At 40.9% G+C, this 12,618-nt stretch overlaps 1 protein-coding gene across 16 annotated transcripts in view; it reads left to right on the forward strand.

The window, feature by feature from the left end:
* Nucleotides 1-12,618, forward strand: part of MYT1L (myelin transcription factor 1 like) — a 285,138-nt gene that overhangs the window by 157,973 nt on the left and 114,547 nt on the right. The window lies entirely within an intron of this gene.

Here is a 12,618-nt window from a genome sequence, read left to right on the forward strand (position 1 = left end):
ATAGGTGCGTCCTATTCTTGCAGGGGGGGGGATGAGGGTGAAGTGGCAATATGGAAAGGAGGGGAAATGAAATAATTGAAAGGCTGAGATGCAGAATAATTGTGTATATGGTATGCCACAGTGAAAAAGGTATGATTTCCCCCAGCTTCTCCTCCATGTCAAGCTTCAGTGTACTATTCAAACATAGTTAGCTATTGTTTCAGGTGGCTGAAGTCTTTGGAACAGGAAAGAAAGAAGGATTATGTAAAATAATTTATAAAGCATAATTCGGACAGTGCCCTTTGGCTCTTCATGAAGTCAGTAATTTTATTCTCTGGAACTAGAAATCACTTAAAAGCACAATGCGAAGAAAATAACAAGGGTGTGCTAAGAATATTGAACCATAACCTCAACATTAGCTAGTTAGATATTTAGACCTGATATAGAGAAGAGTTGAAATAAGTATAAGCTGAGGCTTCCTTTCCCCTTTCTCTGCATACTTTATTTCCAGGATACCTTAAGAACTGCCTGAGCTCTTATATCCCAGCTCAAATCACTGAGATCATCCACAAGAGCGCTATTAGCTATAGATGTGTTGCTGGTCCCATGCTGTGGATGAAAGCTTCAGCTGGAACCCTTGCTTCTGACTTTCAGGCATCTCTTGAAGACTTTGTTATGTTGACAGGTTTTTGCAGCTATTTAATTATTTTTATTAGCCAAATGATTGTCTGCATTATTTAAGTGGAGTTTCATGTTTTATTGTTGTTCACCACCCAGATATTTTATGATAAGGCAGTACAGAAATGCTTGTATGAAAATAAATAACATGAGGAAAGTGCTGTTTCGCTATGCAGTTGTACCTTGGAAGTAGAACGGAATCCATTCCGGAAGCCCGTTTGACTTCCAAAACGTTCAGAAACCAAAGTGCAGGCAGCTTCTGATTGGCTGCAGGAAGTGCCTGCAGCCAATCGGAAACCGTGGAAACTCTGTCAGACATTTGGGTTCCAAAGAACGTTCGCAAACCAAGCACTCACTTCTGGGTTTGCAGTGTCTGGGAGCCGAAAAGTCTGAGTACCAAGGCATCCGGGATCCAAGGTACGACTCTACTCCTGCTTGGGGATTTTCCATTGGCATCTAGTTGACCACCAAGAACAGAATGCAGGTCTAGAAGGGCCTTGGCCTGATCTAGCCGAGCTCTTCTTAATTTTGTAATTATAGCATGAGAGAGAGAGAGAGAGAGAGAGAGAGAGAATGAATATATGCTTTACTATTTCCCCCCATACATTTTGTCTCTGTGCTTTCTTTTTATTCTATGTTACTGAAACTTAATTTGCATCCGTTTTCTCAGAACTTAGTATTGCTTGTCAGTTACGAATGCTTATGCGTTTAAAACTGTTCTGCAGATGTACAACAACTTGTAGCCTATGCTTATCAGCCTTTTCAAGCATAGCATACCAGCTTAAACTTGAAAAATTGCATTTTTTAAAATTACTTACCAGATTTCTTTCTCCTCCCTCTTCCTTGCATTTTCTACTCCATACTGTAATTGCATTCCAAGCATATTATGTGGCTGTTTTGTTGAACTTTGGGAATTATATTCATAATGTTGGGAACAACCCCTCCGCTCAATTCAGGAGTGAGTCAGCAATTACAAGCATCTTTGGAGACCACTTGAAAACAATAATCAGGTTCCCCCCACCTTCGAATTGTGCATGTGTGCAGAATCTCATTTTACATTGTAAGCTACAGATGAACTTTTTGGGGAAATGATGCTCAAATCTGTATTCCAAAAGCAAAAGATGTAAAATCTTCAGCCACATCACTAGAAATCGTCGCATGTGTTGTTGTTGTTGTTGTTGTTGTTGTTGTTGTTGTTGTTGTTTTGTTTACAGCATTTATATTCCACCCAGTAACAGTGTTCTCTGGATGGCTTACAGCAACAGAACATTGAAAACAATAACAATCGTGAAACACAAAACTGTAGCACATGAGCAGAAAACAGTGTAGAAAAATGCACTGCTTATGTAAAAATATTCATAAGACGCTTGAAATTCAGTAGATTCAAAAGTTCACAATGTAGAAGTTGGGGAGAATAAAAAGGTCTTCATCTGATAACAAAAAGACCGCAAAGGAGGTGCTACAAGGTGATCCTTTATAGGCAGGGCATTCCGTAACTGAACACTTCCTCCGGTTAGCCACCTGGGGCACCTCACGTAGTGGTGGAATCCAGATTGTCATTCACAAACCCGCAGACGTCACTACAACTTCATTAAGCCTCCCATGCACCTTCTATTTCTCTGTATGGTGAGAAGTTGCCAGAAGCAGTACTTAAAGGGGAAAGAGACCTGAGCCAGATGTGCTTCTAGCAATTGAGTAGTGTTAAGACTGAGGAGTTGCATGAGTGAGATCCCTTAGCACAGCCTACAGGTTTCTAATTTGAGTTGTTTATGAAAGATCCAGGAATAAAACTAAGGGAGAATGGTCGATCACATTAAATCCATTATGATGGTACATCCTTTACAGATTAAGCCTAAATTCAATTGGTGGAAGTGGGTTGGACCCAGCAGCGGCACTCTGCTGATGATAAGGCTTCCATCAGCAGAATAGGAAGCAAAGCAATTTTTGGCAAGATCCCCAATCAGAACCCCCACACTTGAGCAGATTTAGAATTGTGATGGGCTGCAGGGGGGATCATTTAAAATTGCTTCTCTCCCCATTCTGCTGATGGAAGTCTTGCCATCAGCTGCATCACACCGTTGGATATAATTCTGAATTTGTCTGTTCTGTCAAAGACAGAGACAAAACACTGTTCCAAAATCATGTTCTTTTTATGTTGCTTGCCAAGGAGATGGGGATTGGGGATAGAGTAGTGAGAAAGATCGTATATACAAGGGAGGAAGTATTTACCATTTCTTGAGTCCATAGCAGTAACTCACAAATGAGTAAAGGTTAGGAAATTGTTTCCTTCCTCATCTCAGACCACACATTGCTTCAAAATGATGTGTCAATGAGAGGGTGTTAACTGAGAATTAATTGTTGCAGGGGTGAAGTCCTCTCATGTGGAGGGAGACTGAGGTTGTTGTTTTTTTTTGCGGATTCCAATAGGATTGACATTCAGTGCCCAGATCCAGTTAAGAATCTTTATTCTTCTATCACGCCCTTACAGCTCTGATTTTGAAACAGCTCTTTTGGCTTTTTCACTACTGCAGTGTTGCTTGATTTATTGAGGCACGCTTTTCAGCCACTGTTTTGTTCGTCTGTGGTCGCTAGTAGGATTTGCAAATTGATGTGATTCAAGCTCAAAATTAGAAAATTAAATATTTAGTATCAATAAACATACTACCCTAAAATGCATGCACTTTTTAAATACCGTATTTTTTGCTCTATAAGACTCACTTTTCCCCTCCTAAAAAGTAAGGGGAAATGTGTGTGCGTCTTATGGAGCGAATGCAGGCTGCGCAGCTATCCCAGAAGCCAGAACAGCAAGAGGGATTGCTGCTTTCACTGCACATTGATCCCTCTTGCTGTTCTGGCTTCTGAGATTCAGAATATTTTTTTTCGTGTTTTCCTCCTCCAAAAACTAGGTGCGTCTTGTGGTCTGGTGCGTCTTATAGAGGGAAAATATGGTGTGTGTTTTTTTACATTGCTATCAAATTGGACGGAAGCAGTAAGACCTAATTTCCTTGCATTCCCTATGCGTTCTGCATTGGAAGCTGCACCGAACCCTCACTTGGTGACTGCAGATGGTGTTGTATAGCGTCTAGACACATAGTGAAAGGATTTTGAGCATCCTGTTGTAAACTACCTACAGGTAGCGACACCATTTAAGCTTTAGGGGCAAGGAAAAATATTTTGGTGAGCTTTTGAATATAAGCGGGATCTTGGAACAGTCCACTATTCTACCAGCTTATGGTTGCCTGTGCCCTTTTGTTACCCATAAACTCTTCACCATTGTTTTGTTCATTCTTTTGGATTGCAGAAAGTTGAAGTCAAGTTATCTCCTCCTTCAAATTCCTGGAAACAAAAATATATGCCACTATAGAATCAAGTCCGAGCATTTGCGGGTGTTTGTGTTACGGAAAATTCCAACAATCTGCTTTCCTTCTCCTTCTTTGCTGGCATGGGCCCCTGTTTTGCAAATTCATCTGTGCCTTATTTGCAGCAGTATGAAAGGATTTTTGATGCAGATCACTAAGCTAAAGTTGATTAGCGACTGCAAGTTGCTGTAATGTGAGGCTTAGCTGTCTTGTTGTGCACTTACCGTCTCATTATGGCTCAGCTATGGTGCAAATTACTAACATTAATCTGTGACAGAATATGGCCAAAGCCTTCCCCATAGCAAGCAACCCCTTAGAAATTTGGCACGGAATAACAGCATGGAAGTCCTGCTATGGGAAGATGATGTTGGCCATTCCAGTTGGGTAGCTAAAAAGTGATTTTGAAGTCCAGGTTTGAAGGCTGTAGTACCCACAATCTCCTCCAAATCCCATCAGTCCCAACCAAGAAAGACGAGAGCTCAGCAACATCTGGAGGGGCACCACATTGAGTACTTTCTCTCCTTAGTGTATTGTTTCCAAAGCTATTTGCCAATTGAAGGTAATTCTTCCTGCATCTGGCAAGCGCAGTTGTGGTATGTGAAAGCATATAGCATGGTATAATCGGTAGTCTTTAAGATATTTCAGGATTCTCTGGTGTTTTAGCTATGATAAAGGTAGCACAGCTACCCATGCAAAATTGTTTCCCAGGCTGTGTGTCTGTTGCTTGTTTAGTTTTGTAATGGTTAGTGCAAATAGGCTTATAACAGGTCAACCCTTTTCACAGCCCTCTCCTATATTTCTGCAACAGGAGCTCTCTGAGAAGTACCGTATGTTTCACTTCTTTTCAGTGCTTCCCTAGGTATCACAAGAGAGTCTGTCCCTTTGTCAGCATTCACAGGATATTCAAGATGGCAGCTATAACCCATTACTGTAATTGTTGCCCTGTAAATTTTTATATGGTTCCAATTGCAAAACACAAAGCAATGGGCTGTCACTGCCATTTGGGATTCCTGGCGAGCTGAAATATGGATACTGGCAGCATAAAACTGGTAATAGCAAAAGGGAAATTGTGTGAGAGAAAGCAGCCACCCATTGGTCCAAAAAGTTTTGGAAGTTCTCGTGATGCCATAAGTAGTATATATCATCAAATATACATGATCCCATCATAATGTTAGCTATCACCCCTTAAGATATTCATAAAAAATGTAAAAGCTCTGGATTTCCTAATACATTTTATTAAATGTATAATTAATCTGTGGAACTTGCTGGTGTAGGATATTAATTATTGAAGTAAACAGTATAGCACGTTATAGAAATTAGATATTTTATATGAATAAAGGGGGGATATCTTATACCTTTTTTTTGAGGGGAAACAAAAATTGAAAGGTAGTCAGTCTTCATATACACATACATGCATCATTTGATTTTTATGCTGCCTTTCCATAGTTAAAACCATGCCCATTAATGGTTACGAAGTTAGTCACTGAAAAAAATGATATTACAGAAGTTTATCTCACTGTATCATGATCCCTGCAAGTTGTGCAATCCATGTGCAAATATTCTGAGGGTAAGGACATATATGACCCCCCTCCGTGTACAGTTCCTGCTGGAAAACAGCATAAATTGAATTCCAGGTGTGACTGCCACAGGTGCAGGCTGCGGTCTGCACAGATTAGCTTTTAGCAAAGCATCTCAGTTGCTCATCGTAGGCCAGTGTGCACAGAGCTCAGCATGCAAAGGAAATAGCCGCACAACCCCCGAAGGATGCACAGCTAAGGCAGGAGCGCTTTTCTGGCTGAATATTTTCTAGCAGCCACTGTACACTACTGTAAGGTTGCTGCTGCTGCTATTTATTACTCTCCCTTCTCCCTAAGGTCAAAGAGCAGTTTACAGTGGGGCAAATAACAATAATACGATATACAAAACCAGCCACAAAGACAACGGCTCTGATGGATTAATTAAATATCATAATTATTAATTAAATATCTATGCCACACATTTTGGGTGGGTAAAATTCCAACAAGAAGCGGGTATAGGTCATGAGGCTTCCAGGCACTGGTGCTGGAGAAGTACAGGCCAATATGCTGCCGACCTGTACATCACCTTGAGATGCATGTGTGGGAGGCAATAAATCAATAAGTAATCTGTGATGAATTCTTAAGCGAGATATAGTTCAGACAATATGATGCTTTTTAGCTATCTGGAATAAATACATCATTAATTTTATTATGGGGCCATCATGCCTTTTAGAACTTTAGAAATGCAGAAATGCCTAGATAATCACTGAGGCCCCTGGAATAAAATGTTGATTTGGACACTAATACTTTCCCCCCCAATCTCTTTTAAGGCAATGACAAAAAAAAACACACTCAGTGATACTTCTTGTTGACGACCAGCACAAATAAACATTCCTCCAGCCCTATAGGCAATTTCTCATATGAAACCAAAATATTTGTTTATCTATAAACTGTAGAACAGCCAATTGTTTAAGCATAGGTGAACGCAAAGGGTTTAATTACAGATAAAAATAGTTTTGTTAATTAGGGTATTAGAATTGCTACACACACACACATACACACTTTCTAAAGCTTTCTAAAAAGAAAACTTTTGTCCTATCATAGTATAAGGAACAAGGCACTCATAGTGCTAATTCCATAGTTTCTGGCATTGTTTTTTCAGGCCATTTCAAAGTGTCCACAGTCTTATCAATCATGTTTGCTAGGCCACCCAGGACATGGAACAGCTCCAGCCAGGCCATGTGTGCTTCACAGAAGCATCTGGTAGGATGAACACGAGAGATGAATAGTTGAACTCATGACTGCCTCTTGTTGAAAATCTAAAATACAGGATTGGCACAGGGAGTTCACTTCTCCGGTGACATATCCCATCAATATTATATGCAATGGCAAGAAGTAGGGGCTTGTGGAAGCCAGTTAGGGAAGCCTGTGCTAATTAGAGGATCCCGTTCTTCGTCCTTATGAAGGAAACTAGATTGGTCAACTTGGTTCAGCAGAGAAACAAATGTCCTGGCACTTACATAGAGAAAACCTAGAAGCAGGGAAACAGACATATGCAAACACTTTACGAAAGGGCTCGGTGAGGGGGAAAGTAGTGACAGGCCTCTCTTACTGTGTACGACAGACACAGAATATCCATTAAACAGATGAGCTTTGCTGACTTCCAAAAATTGAGTTTAGGCTTTTTCAAGCCAAAGTGACATAGTTTTGGCACCGCTCTTGAGAGTTTACCAGAATGAGATGGCATTAGCGAGACTATTCAGATTATACATAATGTAATATAAATATACGAACATCAGGCCATTGGCCCATCAAGGCCATCATCCTTTTCTCACAGATACCTGTGGGAAGCGTGCAAGTAGGTCATGAGTGCAATAGCACTCTGCCCGCCTGTGATTCCCAGCAGTAGAGGTACAACATAGCCATCCATGACTCTGTCCACTCCTCTTTCAAAGCCATCCAAGTTGGTGGCCATCACTTCCTCCTGTGGCAGTGAGTTCCATTGTCCAATCAACAAGTGCAGAAGCACTTTCTTTTGTTTTTCCTAAATCTTCCAGCATTCATTGGATACCCATGAGTTCTAGTATTATGTGAGAGGAAGAGAAACGTTTTTCTCTAACCACTTTCTCTACGTTGCGTATAATTTTATAAACTTCTATCATGTCACCTGTTATGTTCCTCTTCTTGAAAATTGGGTAGTGGAAGAAGGCAAGCTTTTCATCCCTGAGCTGTGACACATTTGTTTGGTGGAGAGGGGAATTGCAACTGCAACTGGTGGTTGTTGGCTTCAGTTTTATTTATTTGACAATGACCAAAGAACACTACATTAGCCAATTATGGCATCAAGTACTCGTTTTAAACATAGCCACTAATTTTCACTTACATATTCTAAGAGAATCCCAACCATGGAATACAGATGTGTTTGGTGTCAATTCTAGCTTGTCCATAATTGAAATAAACACCAGTTACAAGTAGCACTGATAAAATTACAGTAGCAGTAATCAAAATCAGGGTCATATTTCTCAAGAACTGCCCATAGCATAAAGAAGGCATCTCTGTAGCAAGCATTAATAAGCCCTAATTTAGGCAGCAATCTGATACCTACTTACCCAGGAGCAAGCCCCATTGAACACAAAAGGACTTCTTAGACATGAATGCTATTAGAGTTCTGTTATCGAGAAATGTATGTTTTTTTAATTGCTCTGAGTGGCTTTGTCATAAAACAGCAACTTACAATTCACAAAGGATCTGTTGAGCAGAGTATCAGCTTTGCCCAATGTCAGTGCAGTTTTGGTGATGAGCTGTCTGAGCTGCTTCATTCCTATACATTTGCAAATCAAAACAGCCAGGTTGGCAGATGAACCTAATTAGATTATGAATAGACCACGGGTTAAGAATGTTTCCTGCAAAAGCTGGACTGGCTTCTTGACTCTGCTTCAAGCCCCTGGTAGAATGAGCAGGCACATTTAAAATGCCGGAAAATCTCTCATTTTATTGATTTTAGTAAAGGCATTTTCAGATGAACACAGTGTATTTTACAATTGCCCCTTGCAGCCTCTATAGCTTCTAATGTGTCAGCTGAAAACTATTCATTAGTAAAACAGAGAAATTAAGAGTCTCATTTTATCATTGTACGGAATATTCTGCTCTGACTTCCAGGAGGGAACCTACTTGTAAACAGCAAAACATATGCACAATCACCTTTTCAGCTGTAGAAATACATTTCCTAGCTTGGCTTGGGGGGGGGGGCAGAACATTATCACATAATATTTTTAAGATTCTATCCCTAACAGTTCCCTTCACAGTAAAGACAAAGGCAAAAGAAAAAGAAAAAGAAAAAGGGTTAACACAAACAAAAATCACAAAGTATTGAAACAGAAGCAGGTTCATAACATAGTAAATAATTTTATTTTGTTTTGTTTTTTACAAATTTTTTCCCATTAGGCCCTGGTTTGTATTTAAAGGGAAAAGATAAAAGGAACACATCTAATAAGTGTAAAGAAAACCTATAGGATAAACTAAAACTATAGTTGATTTGCAGAAAAGGGTAACACACATTTATTTAGCATTTTTCATCTGTGAGTAAATCACTGACTGTTGAGTTGGAAGGCACCCCAAAGGTCATCTAGTCCAACCCCTGCAATGCAGAAATCACAGATATATTCTGAGTTTCGTGTTATTTGCAAATTTGATGAGCACTCCCTCCATTCCTTCATCCAAGTCATTTAAAATGATGCTGAACAACACCACGCCCAGGACAGAACCTTGTGGCACCCCAAGGTCACTTCTTCCAAGCATGATGAGCAACTTTTGGTGAGCAATCTCTGAGTTTGGTCGGTCAACCAGCTACAAATCTACTTAACAGTAACATTGTCTAGCCTACATTTTAGCAGCTTCTCCACAAGAATATAATAGAAGACTTCACTGAATGCCTTACTGAAATCAAGATATGTTACAACCACGACATTCCCTGATCCACTAAGCTTGTAATTCTATCAGAAAAAGAAATAAGGCTATTCTGACATGACTTGACTGATAAAGCCTGCAAGGAATTCTCTCTGCTTCATTTCAGGTTCTTTTTAGAGTTCGACTTTATCAGTTTAAAATGCAGCTAGGTCATTTTTTTCTCAATTCAGATTGAAGCTAGTTAGGGGCAAAATGCATCACAATAAATATCAGGATAGACATGGATTGTGGCTAATATCCTGTGTACACTGCTTCCCAAACCAGGGGTGAGAGAGCACTGAATGCAGAGTAAATGGGACTGTATACACAGCCTTCATTTTCTCTTTATCCACTCTGGTAGCTGATTTCTGAGAACATGAGGTTACAATGGCAAGCTAACCAAACTTTAGCCATAATGATCATAGAAGGTCCATAATAGACATTACTTTTAGATGTTCTGGTGAGACATCTATGGTTTCTTTTAATAGGATGGTCAGCTGTGCATGATAATCTCTCACCTGCCTTATAGTTTTATTCCTAATAGCACAACAGTAATATTTTCCTGTCTTAAAAAGACAGTAATGATATTCTGCTGAATGAAACTTATAAACAGAATAGACAAAACACTGTGTTGGGAAAGCCTTCCAGATGTTGTTGGATTCTCATTTGCATGTCGAGACTCCGCATCCACCCCCTCGTTGGATAATAACTCACACAAGGACACAGATATTAGGTTTATGTTATTGGGCAAATTTGGCCACAACTTTATTGAATTACAGAATGTGAGCGGTATTGGCTTAGGCATTGTTTGGACCCGACTATATCTGACTCCTGCCCGCTGCGCAGGAAGTCCGGTAAGGGTAAACCCCCGGTAGGGGGAGCCCTGTTGATGCAAACCAACTCAAGTTCCCCCTTGTGTTCCCGTAGGGGTCGTGTCAAGACCCTAGCCCCCGACTGGGCTTCGGACAAGATCAACACCCTCAGATTCCTTTAACGGAATACCCTTAATCATGGAGGGGCAGGTGATGGCCACACCTCCCCTCCCCCCCACAAGGTCAAACAATGCCTAACTACCACAAGAGCACAAAGGCTCGCCGCCAAATACCCTCACATCTGTAACCAATGCCTCAAGTCATCTGCAATATCGGCCAGCCATATATCATTCCCCCAATCGGAAAGGTGTATGCCATCGTCACGAAATAGGGCCATTTTACTGAGAACAATGGAAGGGTGCGTGATCACCTAGCCATCCAGTGCAACCACTTTCTGTGAAATGGAACGATTCAAACGTTTCCGGGCATGGACTGTAGCGGCTGGGGAATTGCTGCCAAACCAAACGCATCTCTCCAATAGCAGCGTCCAAAAGACAGCCAACAGGACCAATACTCAGGGACAGTGAGAGTTGCATCCATCACATTTGGAGGGCCACAGGTTTCCCACCTCTGTTCTAAATCCAAAAATGTGTGCTATTCTGAGAAATGTATTGTTTTAAAACGAATTCCAGTGCATGAGAGCTGGCAATGATCAGCAGCTCTTTAGGTATTTATTCAGTGTGACAGCTTCTCACTACTTTCTTTGAGGAAGACATGTGAGAGGGGCATCCAGCAGCGCTTGGAGATGAAGGGTAACTTCCCACTGGGCTCTGGTACTGAGATTTGTCTTTTTCAATTACAACACAGTTTTTTTCTTGAAGATTTCTTTTTTATTTCTTTTTTTAAGGGAATGCTGGCCATTTCTTAGTTATTTCATGAAGGACTTAGGTTCAAAGCACCATGGTGTTTTCATAAACTGTTCATATCAACATTTTTCTGTTTTGTTCCATGCACTGGATTGTATCAGTAGAAGCATCTTATACAAAATATGGTGAGACCTTTGCTAGATTTCAAATGGCAGCCTATTGGGGGTGGTTTGAGGGTCAAACTATAGATGAGATGCTAATCACACAATTAACAATTGCTTGATCGACTTTTTAAAAAGTAAATTGCAAGCACGATCCTAATCCAGATCAGGAACCTAATGTGGGGATAGAAGGCTTTAATCCATTGAAACACACCCCACCCCCGCTGTGGCCTTGATCATCCCTCCCCTACCTGCAAATCTCCTTTCGAAGGAAATTCTGGTTGGGAATGTAGCAAGGAAGGGTTAAAAATCTCCCTCCCCCAAAATAAATACGAACTCCCTAACTCTCTTCTTTGGTCCCATTCTGAATGTAGGTCCTCACACCTGCAATTTACTTTTAAAATGCCAACCACATGATTGCTGATTGCTAGGCATCTCAACTACTGTGGTACCTCGGGTTACATATGCTTCAGGTTACAGACTCTGCTAATCGAGAAATAGTACCTCGGGTTAAGAACTTTGCTTCAGGATGAGAACAGAAATCGCGCAGCAGCGGTGCGGCGGCAGCAGGAGGCCCCATTAGCTAAAGTGGTGCTTCAGGTTAAGAGCAGTTTCAGGTTAAGAACGGACCTCCGGAACGAATTAAGTACGTAACCAGAGGTACCACTGTTGGCTGTTAGACTGGAAATCCTCACATTGCCATGACTGGACATGACTTTGGTTCTTTGCCATCCCGTCACGTCCATCTAGCGGTCTTTTCTGGGAATGGGAGCTTCTGTGCCTCACCAGAGCTGGCTGCCCCCACAAATGTCTTCTGCATTCATTTCATTTGATACAAGTATGCATGGAACATTCCCCCCCCCCTTTATTATGCATGTAGAGCTAGTCCTTCCATCGGCATTAACGGGAACCTCATGAATACAGTATATGTTTCCAGGGAGCATATATGAGCACACCTTTGGATCTCTGATTAAGGAGCATGATTCATTTAGAGGACCTGTGCTGATGAAACTTGAAGTCATTGTTTATAATATTAATCCATAACACGTGGCTTGACCAAGCTATCTAAAGTGAGGCAACAACAAACACAAGCAGAAAAAGCAGTTTCAAGACCAGGCAGACATACCAAGCCTTAATATCTCTTTTGTGCTTCTGACTCTTTTGTGCTTCTGACTTTTCCTTTCTTCTTTTGCCTAAAATTCTCTCTTAAAAGCCTCCCAATATGCTAGAGCACCTAACCTCAGTTTCAAACTGCAGAGAAATCTGTTATAGCCTCCCTCTGTTTGGTTTCCTTTAAAGAA

Source organism: Podarcis vaucheri, assembly GCF_965113315.1.
Source record: "Podarcis vaucheri genome assembly, chromosome: 3".
Classification (NCBI taxonomy): Eukaryota; Metazoa; Chordata; class Lepidosauria; order Squamata; family Lacertidae; genus Podarcis; species Podarcis vaucheri.